Raw genomic sequence first — 14,518 nt, forward strand, 5'->3', positions numbered from 1 at the left:
TTTACAAAACAGATGAAATGATCTCACCACTAAGAGGCAGAATTTCTACAAGTAGCTCGCTCTGTTTTTTGGTGTAAAGTTAATCTCTGTATTTATGTGTACCAAAAAATGGGCATTTAAAGTTAGTGAATTTATTGCTGTTACTTTAGGCACAGCATATGGCAGCTCAGGTAGATGAAAGCATTTAGGAACCTTCACCCACCTCGATCTCACTTCTATCGAATCTCTAGTAACTGCTTTTCTGTAAGTACACTCATGGGAGAAACTCAGAAAAGCTTATTCTGTGTCACATGACAAAAAATAAATAATAGCCATGTATTCAGAAGCTGGAATAAAAGATAACAGTAACCATATGAGTTATATTATTTTATATCTCAAAGTGGGATTTGATATTTGTTTTCACTTGGTTGCCCTAAAGTTATATATATGCTATATCCATCATTTTAGTGAAAAAGCCATCTGTTATCAGTTATCTGTGTGTTTGTGTGTGTATGCAAGGGCCTGTTATGTATGTGCTAACTGGTGAAAAAGAAATATGTGTGTGTTAAATATGATATATAGCGCCTTTGCCCTAGCTAATATAAACTCACACATACAAAACACATTGGATGCAGTGGAATCATAGATTTCTTCCTTTAACTTTTTTATAAATTGTGCAATAAAGAATTAGAAGCGTGGTTCATATGCCTACTAGATGTGCTTATGGGAACCCTGGTCTAGGTCATGTACACTTCCATTTTAAGCAGTGTTTTTAAACTTACTTGTGATTTTAAAGATTAGGCAGCTGCTATAAGCAGTGCATTGTTCTGTGCTAGGTCATTGCTTAATGAAGAAAAAAGAAATCTGCCAGTACTACTTTTTCCAGATAAACACATTTAGTTTGAAGTCACAGTGATTACATGTCAGCTGTGTTGAGACAAACTTTTCATACTCTCCTTAGATGCATTTTCTTTGCAGAGAAAGAAATGCTTACATCACATTCCATATGACCTTGTGCCAAGTGCCTGAGTTGAACTATATCCCTTCTGTATTTGGAGCAGGCTTTTTGTTTTATTTAGTTCTCAGAAGGCTGGGGTGTCCAGTTACTCTATTTTATTAAACAATTAAAATTTCCAGCAGGCTCAGTAGCTCAAAATGCCACCTTACTTTCTAACCATAAAAAAGTACTAATCTCATGAGAAACATTTATAGAAAATAAATCTGTTCATGGTAACAAATCTATTTGTTTTTGATATCCTTCATTTTCTTAATTCTGCTTAACACATTGCTTTAGTTTACATCTCACTATGCTTCCCTATTCCTTAATATCCTTAAGCACACGTATACCTGATATTTCATATTCATAGGGTAAATTCATTCTTTGAATTTTCTACATTTATATTCGTATCCAGATTTGACCATATGGTTATCTGTTGGACCTATTCTATGGTTTCTCAAATACAGCATCCTCCAAACTTAACATCTTCCCTTCAAAACCTCCTCACTTCTGGTGTTCTGTCTCATAGGATAAAATCATGCAGGTGCCCAGACAGAAACTCTGGAGTGTTTCTGAATGCCTCTCTTTCCTTCCCCCCTTCCCTTCCCACACTACTGACTTTTTGTATCTACCATCTGTTCCCATGTCTTTATCTCAACTGCCACAGACATTCTGGTCATCATCTCTCACCTACATCATTAGAGCAGCCTTCTAAGTAGTCTTTCCTTATTGAATCCCTCCTTACAGTGCCATTATTGATTGTTTTAAAATGGAAATCTGGTCATATCCCTCAAAATTTTTCATGGCTTCTCACCACCTCCAATATAAATATCTCACCAAAGTTCATAAGTGCTGTCACGATCTTGCCCCTGCTTACCTCTTCAATTTCCATCCCTCCCCTCTCTACACCACATGCCATTCTGTACTTTTTTCATTTCCTAGAATATGCCATTAAGCTAGGTCAGACCAAAGAGATTGGTTTGCATTCAAAGACTGATAGAACTCAGATTTTATTCAAGATTACTTTCACTTAGGCTCTCTACTCAATTAGTAAACAGGCATTCCCAAGGACATATATAATATAAGCATTTAAGTGAATGGATCCAACACTCAAGTGTCTTCCTAATTTCTCATGGAGATTTGGCCAAAATCCAGTTGTCAATGTAATATATACACAGTGAGTAGTATGCCAGGTCACACACAGAAGCTCAGTAACTTTTGTTACATTAGGCAGGGTGAGGGGCCATGTGAATGCTCAAAGTTCTACCTTGAACCATATACGGAAAGTTTTTCTGTATCTAAAAGTATGAACAATACTTTTTTCTGTGTGACTGGGTCAATAGCAGTTCTCACCATGATCTTCCACAGCCATGTTGTCTCTTGCCTTCTGGCTTTGTACATACTGTTGGGTCTATATGTACAGTAGTTCTCAACCTCACTTCTCTTAAATAACTCTTAAACATCCTTTAAGGCTCAAATCAGGGGTCACCTTTTCCAGAATATTTTCCTTGGTTGTTTGCTTCATTAGCATTCATGCTGAGCATCATTTTTTATAGTCCTTAGTGAAATGATTTTTAAATGTTGGTCTCCTTAAAACACATCTAACCCACAAGGATGCATTCAGACTCAAAGTGAAGGGATGGAAAACAATATTCCATGCAAATGGAAGCCAAAAGAAAACTGGTGTAGCAGTTCTGATTTCAGATAACTTAGTCTTCAAATCAACAAAAGTAATGAAAGACAAAGAGGGTCACTATATAATAGTAAAGGGTACAATTCGACAAGAGGACATAACAATTCTAAATATTTATGCACCTAACTCAGGTGCACCCAGATTCATAAAGCAAACCCTACTTGATCCAAACAAAATGATAAATAGCAGAACCATACTAGCTTGGGACTACAACACCCCTCTGACAGAAAAGACAGATCCTCCAAACAGAAAATAAACAAAGAAACAATGGACTTAAACAGAACTCTAGAACAAATGGGACTGACTGGTACTTACAGAACATTCTACCCAAAAACCACTGAATATATGTTTTTCTCATCAGTTCATGGGACATTCTCTAAGATTGACCATATCCTAGGCCACAAAACATGTCTCAACAAATTAAAAAAAAAAAATAGAAATTGCACCATGCATCTTCTCAGACCACAGTGGAATAAAATTAGAAATCAACTCCAACAGAAACTCTCATCTCTATACAAAGTCATGGAAACTAAACAACCTCCTGCTGAATGATTATTGGATTAAGGAGGAAATTAAGATGGAAATCAAAAGATTATTTGAACTAAATGATAAAGGAAACACAAGTTATCAGAATCTGTGAGATACAACTAAAGCAGTCCTGAAAGGAAAATTCATAGCCTCTCCTGTAGGAGGCTTCTGGTGTGATACAGGGAGCTGACTGGAGACTGTGGCCTTGCTCTGGAGAGAGCACAATGGGGTCCTGCTGGCTTCTGAACCCTGGGCACTATGGCTGGTGCCATTTAGAGGTCCCAGCTCCCGAGCAGTATATCTACCTGGGGGTCAGATTCATTGCTGCCACCTCCCCATTGCTCCTGCCAGGCTGGAGAGAGAGCGTGGAGGCCATGTGTTCTTGCACAGCCTGTGGCCAGGTGCTGCATACCCTCAATGCTGCTCGGGGACCCAGACAAAGCAGGTGCCCATGGACCTAGCACCTACTCCTGCCACTTGGATGGCTCTGCCCAGCCACAGCTGCTGCAGGTCTTAGGCAGAGGACATGCCTGTGGTAGCAACTGCCTGAGTAGCAACACCACCACCACACCTAGGCAGAGTGAACGCTCATGCTGCCAGGCACAGACTTCCCCCATGTGCCCATTGCCCATGGTGTGTCCATGACAATAACAAGGGAAGAGAAGACGCAGGAGGGGAGGAGAATTAAAGGCTCACAGTACATCCACACCTCTCCTGCCTGGTCAATCTTCTGGAACAGGACTCAAGCACGTCATCCAGGGACAGCTCCCTTTCTTCACTGAGCAACAGAGTTCCCAGCAGAGGAGATAGGGTGTACCACAAAGCTATTAATAGCTGTTTTGAACTGAGAGAAGAGGTACCAGATGAGAAGGAACCAGAATAAGAACTCTGGCAACATGAAAAAACAAGCTGTTTTGACACCCCCAAAAGATCACACTAGCTCTCCAGCAATGGACTCCAACCAAAAGCAAATTGTTGAAATGTCAGATATGTAATTCAGAGTGTGGATCACAGGCAAGATCAATGGGATTGATGAGAAAGTTGAAAACCAACATAAAGAAACAAAAAAAAAATCAAGTTATGAATGAAAAATTAACTGAAGAGATAGGTAATATAAGAAAAATATAACAGAACTTCTGGAAATGAAAGAGTCATTTAGGGAATTTCAAAATAAAGTGGAATGTTTAAACAGCAGACTATACCAAGCATAAGAAATAATTTCAGAGCTTGAAGAAAAGGCCTTCAAATTAACCCAGTCAATAAAAAAATGAAGATAAGAGAATCAAGAAGAATGAACAATCTCTTTGAGAAATATAGGATTATGTGTAGCAAACAACCATAAGATTCATAGGTATCCCTGAGGGAGAATAAGAAAAAGCAAAAATCATGTAAAATTTATTTGAGGGAATAATGGAGGAAAACTTCCCTGGTATTGCTAGAGATTTAGACATCAAGATACAAGGTCATTGAACACCTACAAGATTCAAGGTAAATAGCACATCACCAAGCTATATAGTCATCAGTCTTGCCAAGGTCAAAGTGAGGGAGAAAATCCTACAAGCTGTGAGATGAAAGCATCAGATAACTTACAAAGGAAAACCCGTCAGATTTAGGGCAGACTTCTCAGCAGAAACCTTATAAGGCAGAAAAGCTTGGGGGGCCCATTTTTAGGTTTCTTGAACAGAATAACTGCCAGCCAAGAATTTTGTGTCTTGCAAACCTAAATTTCATAAATGAAGGGGAAATAAAGTCTTTCTCAGACAAGCAAACACTAAGGGGATTTATCACCACTATACCTGCCTTACAAGAAATGCTTAAAAGTTCTCTATACATGGAGCAGAATAATCCATACCCACCAGTGTAAAAATGCCCCAAATTTAAAATCCACAGCTCTTGTAAAACAGTAACACAAGGGAGAAAGCAAAGAAACTAGGTAACAATCGACATGATGTCCAGAACAGTATCTCATATATCAACACTAACATTGAATGTAAATGGTTTTAATACCTGACTTAAAAGATATAGATTGGCTGAATGGATTAAAACAAAACAAACAAAACTCAAGTATGTGCTGTCTCCAAGAAACCCATTTAACTTGCAAAGATTCTCACAGACTCAACGTAAAGAGGTGGAAAAAAATATTCCACCCAAATGGAAACCACAAGTGAGCAAGAATAGCTATTCTCATATCACATAAGATAGACTTTAAATCAATAATGGTAAAAACAAAAAGAAAAAGATGGTCATTATTAATGACAAAGTGACCAATTCTAGAAGACTATATAACAATCCTAAGTATATATGCAACTAACACAGGAACTCCCAGATTCATAAAACAAATTCTAGTATATCTAAGGAAAGAAATAAACAGCAACATTCTAATAGCCAGGGACTTCAACACTCCACTGATAGAACTAAACAGATCATCAAGGCAGAAAATCAATAACAACAACAACAACAAAAACAAAACAAAACACTGGACTCTAAAACAAATGGACTTAGCAGACATTTACAGAAAATTCTACTGAAAAAATGCAGAATACGCATACTTGTCATCAGCACGTGAGACATTTTCCAAGATAGATCATATGTTAGGCCACAAAACAAGTCTCAGCAAATTTAGAAAGTCAAAATCATACCATGTATCTTGTCAGCCCACAGAGGAATAAAACTAGAAATCACTTCTAAGAAGAACTCTCAAATCTACAAAACACATGGAAATAAAACAATCTGTTGCTGAATGATGCATGGGTCAAAAGTATCTGATGTGGTGATAAGCACACATCTCATAATATTTTTTTCTCCCATTGCTGAAAGCCTCTGGTAATATTTATCAGAATACTTTGAAAATGTATATTAAAATCTAGTCTGGCAGTCTGAATGAGTGGTGTGATTCAGTTTTGGATCACATATGATATATGGCCTTCACCTAAGATAAGCAAAGTTTTAACACAAGCATGTGGTCATAATAACCTCTTACTATCTTCTTTTGTCTTCTTCCTTTGCAAATGCTTTGTGCATTATACACATTCATCCACTAGATGGCAATATGTACTCAAAAATGTTTCTAGTTGCCTCAATCTAATGGAATTTAAGAGGTCCAATTTTTTTGTCTGGAAAATAGCCATTGTATCAAATCTTAAGAAACAGTGTTATCTGAATGTAAGCTCCTACCTAGAGATAACTATGGAGATTGTAATGTTAATATTTTCTGCCATTTACTTTCAACTACATTCTCTCTTCTGTCTATATATTTACATACCACACATTTGCAAAAATAGATTATCCCTCATGCTCTTTTCATTCCTCACTATTTTATGGTTTTTCATACCTCACTTCTTATATATATGCTCTCTCTAAATTCCTCTAAATTATCTACCAACTCCAATACTCTTAGTACCCTACCTTTTCTTTCTGTGGCTCTTGCCCGACAATAACTTTGCCCCTTTTCCCTTTTGTTTCTTAAATATTACACCCACTCCACAGTGAAATCAAGAGATAGACCTGTGTAGTACCATATGCATCTCCTTAAGTTTTGTACTACATCCTAGATAAATAGAGCAAATTCCGGGTATTCATACAGTCTTAGGAAGTCATATGGTTCTCTTTCACTTAATTCTGTCCAAAATGCAGAATGAAACCAATTAACTTTATGTGAGATTTATCTTCGATTAAGAAAGGGAAAACCTTCCAAGAAGTTAAATTGTATATCAAGTATGATTATAGCTTTGAAAAAACTCACAGAAATATACATGTTTTAAAAAATGAAAGTAAAATGCTAATTGTATTTGTGTTAGATAATGGAATTATAAAAACTTTTGTTTCCTTTTCCTGCCTTTTTGTAGTTTTTTTCTACATTTTCTTTAATGAACTCTACTTTTTTCAAATGAAAAAATATACATAACAGTTCTTAAACCATCCTTTATCTTTCTCCTTTCTAGACTGAAAAATTCCTGTTTCTTTTAAGTATCCTATATAATTTTCTGCTATCTAATTTTCCAGAAGGTACTTAATAATATTTTGACATTTCCTTGCATCTCTACATGGTGCTGGTTACTGCTAAGTGTAATGGCAGAGGGGGGTTAGCTCATTTTTTTAAATACATAAATTCTATTTTAGAATAGTTTATATTTACTTTTAGTTTTACATTTACAAAGAATTACAAATATAGTACAGAGAGTTCCTATACTACACTCCTTACCCATTTTCTGCTTTTATTAACATCTTACATTAGTTTGGTACATTTGTTGCAATTAGTGAACCAATATTGATGTATTGCATGCAAGACCTTGTGTTAGAAATACAATTTTTTAAAAAAAGTTTCTTTTCAGCTAGATCATTTATTTTAGCTGAGAAAATTTGAGAAACATATTTAATATCATAATGCCATTTATTAAGCCTAATTTTAGTCTAAAAAGAAAAACAGTCCACATAGGTAGTATTTATTCACCCTTCAATTCTCACCCATGAGTATGCCCTGGATACTCATAGGAAGGTTCAAATGTGCTGTAGGAGGTGATCCCAGGGCTGACTAGAGACAGGAGGAATGGCATCTAAAAAGCCATCTTCAGAAACAGGTAGCTGAGGAGAAGCAATGATGACATAATCAGGAGGGAGCTTAGAACCAGCAAGATTCCTATGGTTGTGAGTTCAAATTCAACTGCCAGAAGTTTGCATGTCACTCTGATAGCCCATCTAATATTGTGAATGTTCAAGGACTTTTGAGCTCAGCTAATAATTTTTCAGAAAGCCATGTATATACATATATATTCAAAAAATCAAATAATATAACTGTAAGAACTTTTTACGTATCATTTTTTTCAGATGAGTAAACTGAAGCCCCAATGTAAAGTCAAGAATGTTAGAGCTGGACATGACCTTAGAGGTCACGTACTTAGAGATGCTACATGCCCCAGTACTTATGGTCAGAGAAGTCTGTGACTTCCTTAGGATCACCCCACAGTTAGCAGTGTGGAACTAGATGCTAATTCTCTTGACCTTCAGATGAGAGCTTTTTTTTTACCACAGAGCTTTGACTCATTAAATCATTTATTTATATATTTAACTCATTTGTTCATTCTACAAAATTTTTTTTTAATAACTGCTTCATGCCTGTCACTGTGCAAGGGTTTGCAGGTATAAATTTTGAGAGTGTGCACAAGTTTAAAGAATTGAATAAAAAATTGAGTCAACTGCCACCAGGTGGCATAAACCCTCAGCCTGGCAAGGACATTTGTAGGTAATTTGTAGGTGACCATTCAGTTTTTCTTTAGACTATTTTCCCCCCCATATTCAGATAGTGAGAACTCATCTGAATGTACAATATGGGCTTAGCATTTTCTATCAAGGTGCCACCAATTGAGTTATGTTTCTGTTTCATTTCCTCTTCTACTTATTCAGACTGGTTCATTCCCTCACCTTTAGCCCCTTCATAAAAATCTCCAACTTAGCAATGTCAGGAAGAAAAAAAAAAAAAACCACCTTGGGCTGGTCTTAGCCAGCTACAGGTTCACTGCTGCTTTGGGGCCTTTGTTCCTCCTGTTCTCATTCCATGAAATTCCTTCTTTTAAACTCTTTCATCATCAACTCAATAATGTTCAACAAACATTTGAATGGTTATTATGGTGCTGGTTATATACGAAATGCCAAACTATCTGTTCTCCCCAACACCAGAATCTGCTGTGTCTCTCCCTTCCCTTCTGAGAGTAAATAAAGTCTAGTAGGTAAAATGGGTGTATGAACAAATAATTACTATATTGGAGGCATTTACCAGGCATAGTGGTGACCAAAGTATCAGCCTTGCAGAGGTGATCAAGAAATACATTGGTCCTTGGGTTAGGTCTGAAGGTAACTTAAACAGTTTAAATGGATATAGAGTCAAAGATTGTTCTACATAGCAAAGTGACACTTTAGACAATTTTAGACTTTGAAAAGTCTGTCAATTTTAGACTTTGAAATTTTAGTTAAGAAGAAGATATGATGTATATAAGCAACTAGCCAAAGTTGACATCAAAAAGAAAGGCAGGAACCAGATTAAGAGGGCCCCTGAATGACATGCAAAGAAGGGAGGACTTTATCCTTTAGGCATTAGGAGCCATTACAAGATTTAGAAAAGAGGATGACAGAAACAGATTTGCATCTCAGAAAGATTCTCCCTGGCCATATGTGGTGTGGATTGGAGAGAGGTGAGACTAGATACATGCAACCAGTTAGGAAATGTCCATAGAGCCTAGGTGGGTGGGGATGTTAAGGCCTGGACCAAATAAAAACTGTGCTGAAAGAGAGGTAGGGGTGAATCTGAGAGATTCAACAGAACTTGGTGAGGAATCAAATATGGGAAGAGGAGGGAGTGCTGGGTAGACTACTAACTTCCTGGCTTAGGTCACTGGGTGAGTGGTAATGCCATTAATTAGGATAAAGGACATAGGAAGCGGAGCAGTTTTTAGGAGGTGGTGGTAGTAATGGTGGTGGTGAAGTTCTTGAGTTTACTTTGGGACATATTGTATGATTTTTGCATTAATCAACTTCATATGTTAATGTGTAGGTTAAAATGAAAGGTTTCAGTAAAGAAAACTTTCTTATCACCATTCATCAATCAATCAGTTTGTCAGTCAAAACTATTTAAGTGCCTCTTTTATGTCTCATAAGCCAAGGAGTTAGGTTCAATGGGTATTATGGATCATGCATCTCAAATTTTCCAAGATAGTTTCATTTTCCTACAGTTTTATTATTTTTGACAAATGCAATTCATTCAATATTTAATTAATGTGATTAAATTTTTATATCTTGTTAGACTTTTCTCATAAGTAAATTCATAAATCATTAAAAACATTAAGGTATGAATCCTGCAAATGAGAAATCTGTAGTCTAATCCAGAAGAAGAACTTAATACCCATTAGAGAACATTTTAGTGGTAAACTGCCGTGTTATATAGGTTTACAGGGTGTCCAGAAAGGGGCTCTCATTTTGGGTAGTAGGAATTCAGAGGGCTGCACGGAGGAGAAGCTGGAACCGCAGCAAGGCTGTAAAGAATGAATAATATCTGAAAAGTCAGACAGTGGGTGAGGAGAGCAGCCTTAGGAAAGATACCAGTTGAAATGACCTTAATGTGTTCAAGGGAGATGGAAGACTTTGTCCGGTCTTGATTAGCCTTTTGACTCAGAGGGTGACTAAATCCGATAGGTTGTATGACTTCTATATCCATCTTTTCTTTGGGATTCACTTTGTGACAATTTTTCTAAGGTTAAATAATGAAAATTTCTTTCCAGATTCTGTTTTTCTATTCCCTTCCTGGCATTTTTCAATTTGCGTCTCATTCTGAATGTTAGCTTTTCTTAGTCCCAAAAGCTTTTGATAAATTTTGGTATTCTCTAATCACCCTAGTTTCTATTTTTGGTAACATCCCTATTGGCCTGTGAGGTCTACGTGCAGCCTTTTGAGGTAATGTAATTGAAACTCCCATTACAGTTAACTGTATGAGATACAACGTATTCTCAAGAGCTGTAGATGAAATAAACACTTGGTGCTGAAAATCTATACTATAATAAGGATATGTAATAATGCCTCCTGTGCGTTTGATAAATATAGTAGGCATTCAATACATTTTTATGAATGAATGAATTTTCCATAATAACCTGTTAATAAAGAAAACTGCATCTTCTTATTTGTTACATACTTTACTCAAGTAGTTTTTACTGCCAGAGGGAGAAATACAGTAGGAAGCTCAGAGGATAATCTGCTGGGCCACGTGTTCCGCAGATTTCCTCTGGCTTCTCCTGCAGTCAAGGCAAGCTCTGGCTTCCTGGTACTCTGAGGGGAAGTCAGGGACCTGGCGTGTCAACTCCCTTCTCTCCAAGGGGCCTTCACTCAGGGATCTCTATGAAGTGCATCAAAACATGGGTCCAAGTGGCTGCCATCCACTTCAGCTATTTGTTTACAAATAAGAGCTCTAAATGCTTTGAAAACTGTTCTTAAACTTGGTAGGCATTCCTTTTATAAATTGTTTACACTCTTTTTGAACAAGCTACTAATGTTACTAGTAGAGCAAAATTAAAATTCAACTAGCCTCACTTTAATGGTTGATCATAAATTCCAGATGAGCAAAGCTCAAATTAATGAGATTTTATTATCTATGTATATATGTGCATCTATACAGGGTTACATGTATGTGAATTAAGAATCGTAGCAATTTAGCACTGGAGGGAAACATAAAAAAGAATTCTTTCTGAAACCTACATTTTGCAGATGAAGAGATATGTAACTGGTAAATTGTTCTTTTTCTTCCATCCAAGAGACTAGTTCTATATTTAAACACAATCCATAAATAGCCTCCTTTACAGATATAATTTGCTATGATTCCATGGCTCTGCTGAGCATGTTACACGTTATGTAATGCTCTTACTTCTATTAGCTGTGTCTTAGCATCTCCTGTAAATCTACAGGCACTTTGAAGGTAGAGATTCTGTCATATTTATCTTTGCATTCCCCACCTGCCCCAGCCCTTTCCCCACAGCTGATTCTGGATTGAGCATTAAGCATTTGCAGGCAGCCATGATTCCACACTGAAATCAAGGAAGCAGATGTCAGGGTGGTAGGTCTCTGGTGGGCTTGGAAAATTTTCTTCTGTTCCAGAATATCTGATGGTTTTCCTGGATAACCTTGCTTAGTATTTGGAGCCCCACTTTCTCCATTCTTCACCTGAGAGTTCAGAAGCTGTGCCTATATGTTGGGGCCTACCCATCCCATTGTTTCCCCAACCCCAATCTCAACTGCCTTGAACTAGACTGAATTCGCCACCCCCTGGCTTGAACCGCAAGTTAGAATTGCTGCCACCTCCCCACCCTTTCACCATTGTGCCCTTCAGTTCAGCCCTCTTACATGTAGGCATGCTGTGTGGTAAATAACTCAGGCAGCCTGCAATAATCCCACTCTGAGAGCTAAAGCTATTGCTTGCCTGGCACTGTTACATAGAATAAATGGTGTTAAATGATTTGAAAGAGTAAATTTGGACATTCATTATTCACTCAACAAATACTTATTGAGTACCTAATATATACCTTACTAGACCCTGTTCTGTGTACTGGAGATATAGCAGGGAACAATACCAAATCCCTGCCCTCATGGGGTTTACATTAGCCAGGGGGGGGACACAATAAACAAATAAATGAATAGATATATAAGAAAGTCATTGCTAAAAAAGTAAGTTGCTATGACAAAACATAAAGCAAGGAAAAGGAATAGAAAATGACAGGAGGGGGTGCTATTTTAGACAGGATGGTCAGGGAAGGCCAGGACACAGATGGTAAATGAAGCCATAGGTGAGTAAGATTAGCTGGAGAATAATGTGACCCCTGAAGAGAAAGGTGAGGACTCAGACTTGGGGAATTCCAACATGTAGAGTGTTCCAGGAAAATCCCAGAAAAGTATAGAAAAACCACCTCTCCCAAACTGAGAGGGAACCAAGAGACCAGCTTGATCAGTTACATGAGTTTATTGGAAGTTACAAGAGCACTTGATTCTGGGTGGCACAGGAATTTCTTCCACAGAAGTTTCTTGCCAGCAAAATCCACATCTGCCCACCCTGTGATATTGCCTTAAATCCCTTCCCAAAAAGTAATAGAAAGTTTTCACGTTTGGCCAGGCGCGGTGGCTCACGCCTGTAATCCTAGCACTCTGGGAGGCCGAGGTGGGTGGATCGTTTGAGCTCAGGAGTTCGAGACCAGCCTGAGCAAGAGCGAGACCCCATCTCTACTAAAAATAGAAAGAAATTATATGGACAGCTAAAAATATATATAGAAAAAATTAGCCGGGCATGGTGGTGCATGCCTGTAGTCCCAGCTACTTGGGAGGCTGAGACAGGAGGATCGCTTGAGCTCAGGAGTTTGAGGTTGCTGTGAGCTAGGCTGACGCCACGGCACTCACTCTAGCCTGGGCAACAGAGTGAGACTCTGTCTCAAAAAAAAAAAAAAAAGAAAGTTTTCACGTTGTATCTTTGTTCACAGTGAAACAAATCATGCAGGCGCAGTACCATCATCATGTGCTGTCATGCAAGCCATGTTATGTTAATGATATTACAATTTTCCAGGAGGCGGGGATTTTAGTGTTGCAATTAACTAAAGGTCACCACTATATGACAACCAAAGTAGCTCTAAAGCAGACAGGGCCAGTTTGAGCTGGCCGTTTCTGGGCATGAAAATGCTGAGGCACCTAAAAAATGGTAGGCACTCCCCCGTCCCCAGCTCAGTAGTTATCTTGGTACCTGTTTAGTCTACTTTGTAACGATTTTGCTGAGCACTCCAGCCTAGCACAGTGTTCCTGTTATGTGGTAGGGAACCTGCATTTTTCCTTCATAGATGTAGGGAAGATGAGGAGGATTCAGGAAGAAAGATGGAAAAGGAACAGCCAGTGAGGTAGAAGGACAAACAAGACAATGTGTTGCTCTGGAAGGCAAATTGAGAAAGTATTTCAAAAAGGAAACAATTGACTAAGACCAAGAGTCAACCTTTGAATTGACAATGTAGAAGTTAATGGTGATCAAGGCAATAGCAGTTTAATTGAAATGGAAGGAACCCTGATAGGAATCAGCTTGAGACAGAATGGGGAGAAGAAGAAATGGAGACATCAATGTGCGCTGTGCCTTTGAGGTCCGTTGCTACAAAAGGAAGCAGAAAATGGGCAGTATCTGCAAGAGAGCTGTGGCACCAAAAGAGGCTTTTATTTTTCTAAGATGGGAGAAATCACAGTATTTTTATGTGGAAAGAACAAAGATGCAGTAAAGAGGGAAAACTGATAATACAAAAAAAGAGAGGGGTTATTATATAGGCAAGAGACAATGAGATTCAGTGTGCACACACATAGACCACATTCCCTCCTGTAAAAACGTAACTTTCAGTCACAAACTTAGGACATCCTAAAAGAAGACATATAGGTAGTTAATGGTAAATTAACCATTTTGGCAAGTGCACATTTCATTTCTGGTTTGTTTTGGTTTCTTATCATTAAATAAAGGGGCAGTTAATAATGTATGTGAAATTATAATGATAATAAGAATGTCGTTATGCAGAATTTTAGACAGTGGCCCTTCAGTGAAGTCAATGGTATTTTAATGAATGATTTGCAGTTTCTAATCCTAGAACAACTTGAAATTTTCATTGCTCAGTGTATGGTAAATAATCTATCACATTATTCACATTATTATAATTAGACGCATGTAATTAAAACAATAGCAGCTTCTTTTCTGTTTCTGGCACTTCTACTGACAGGGCTTTAGTTCTCCTGAGTAAATCCTTGGAGAAAACCCAAATGGAGAAAGCATGAGCCTA

This window comes from Eulemur rufifrons, chromosome 4 (assembly GCF_041146395.1).
Source record: "Eulemur rufifrons isolate Redbay chromosome 4, OSU_ERuf_1, whole genome shotgun sequence".
Classification (NCBI taxonomy): domain Eukaryota; kingdom Metazoa; phylum Chordata; class Mammalia; order Primates; family Lemuridae; genus Eulemur; species Eulemur rufifrons.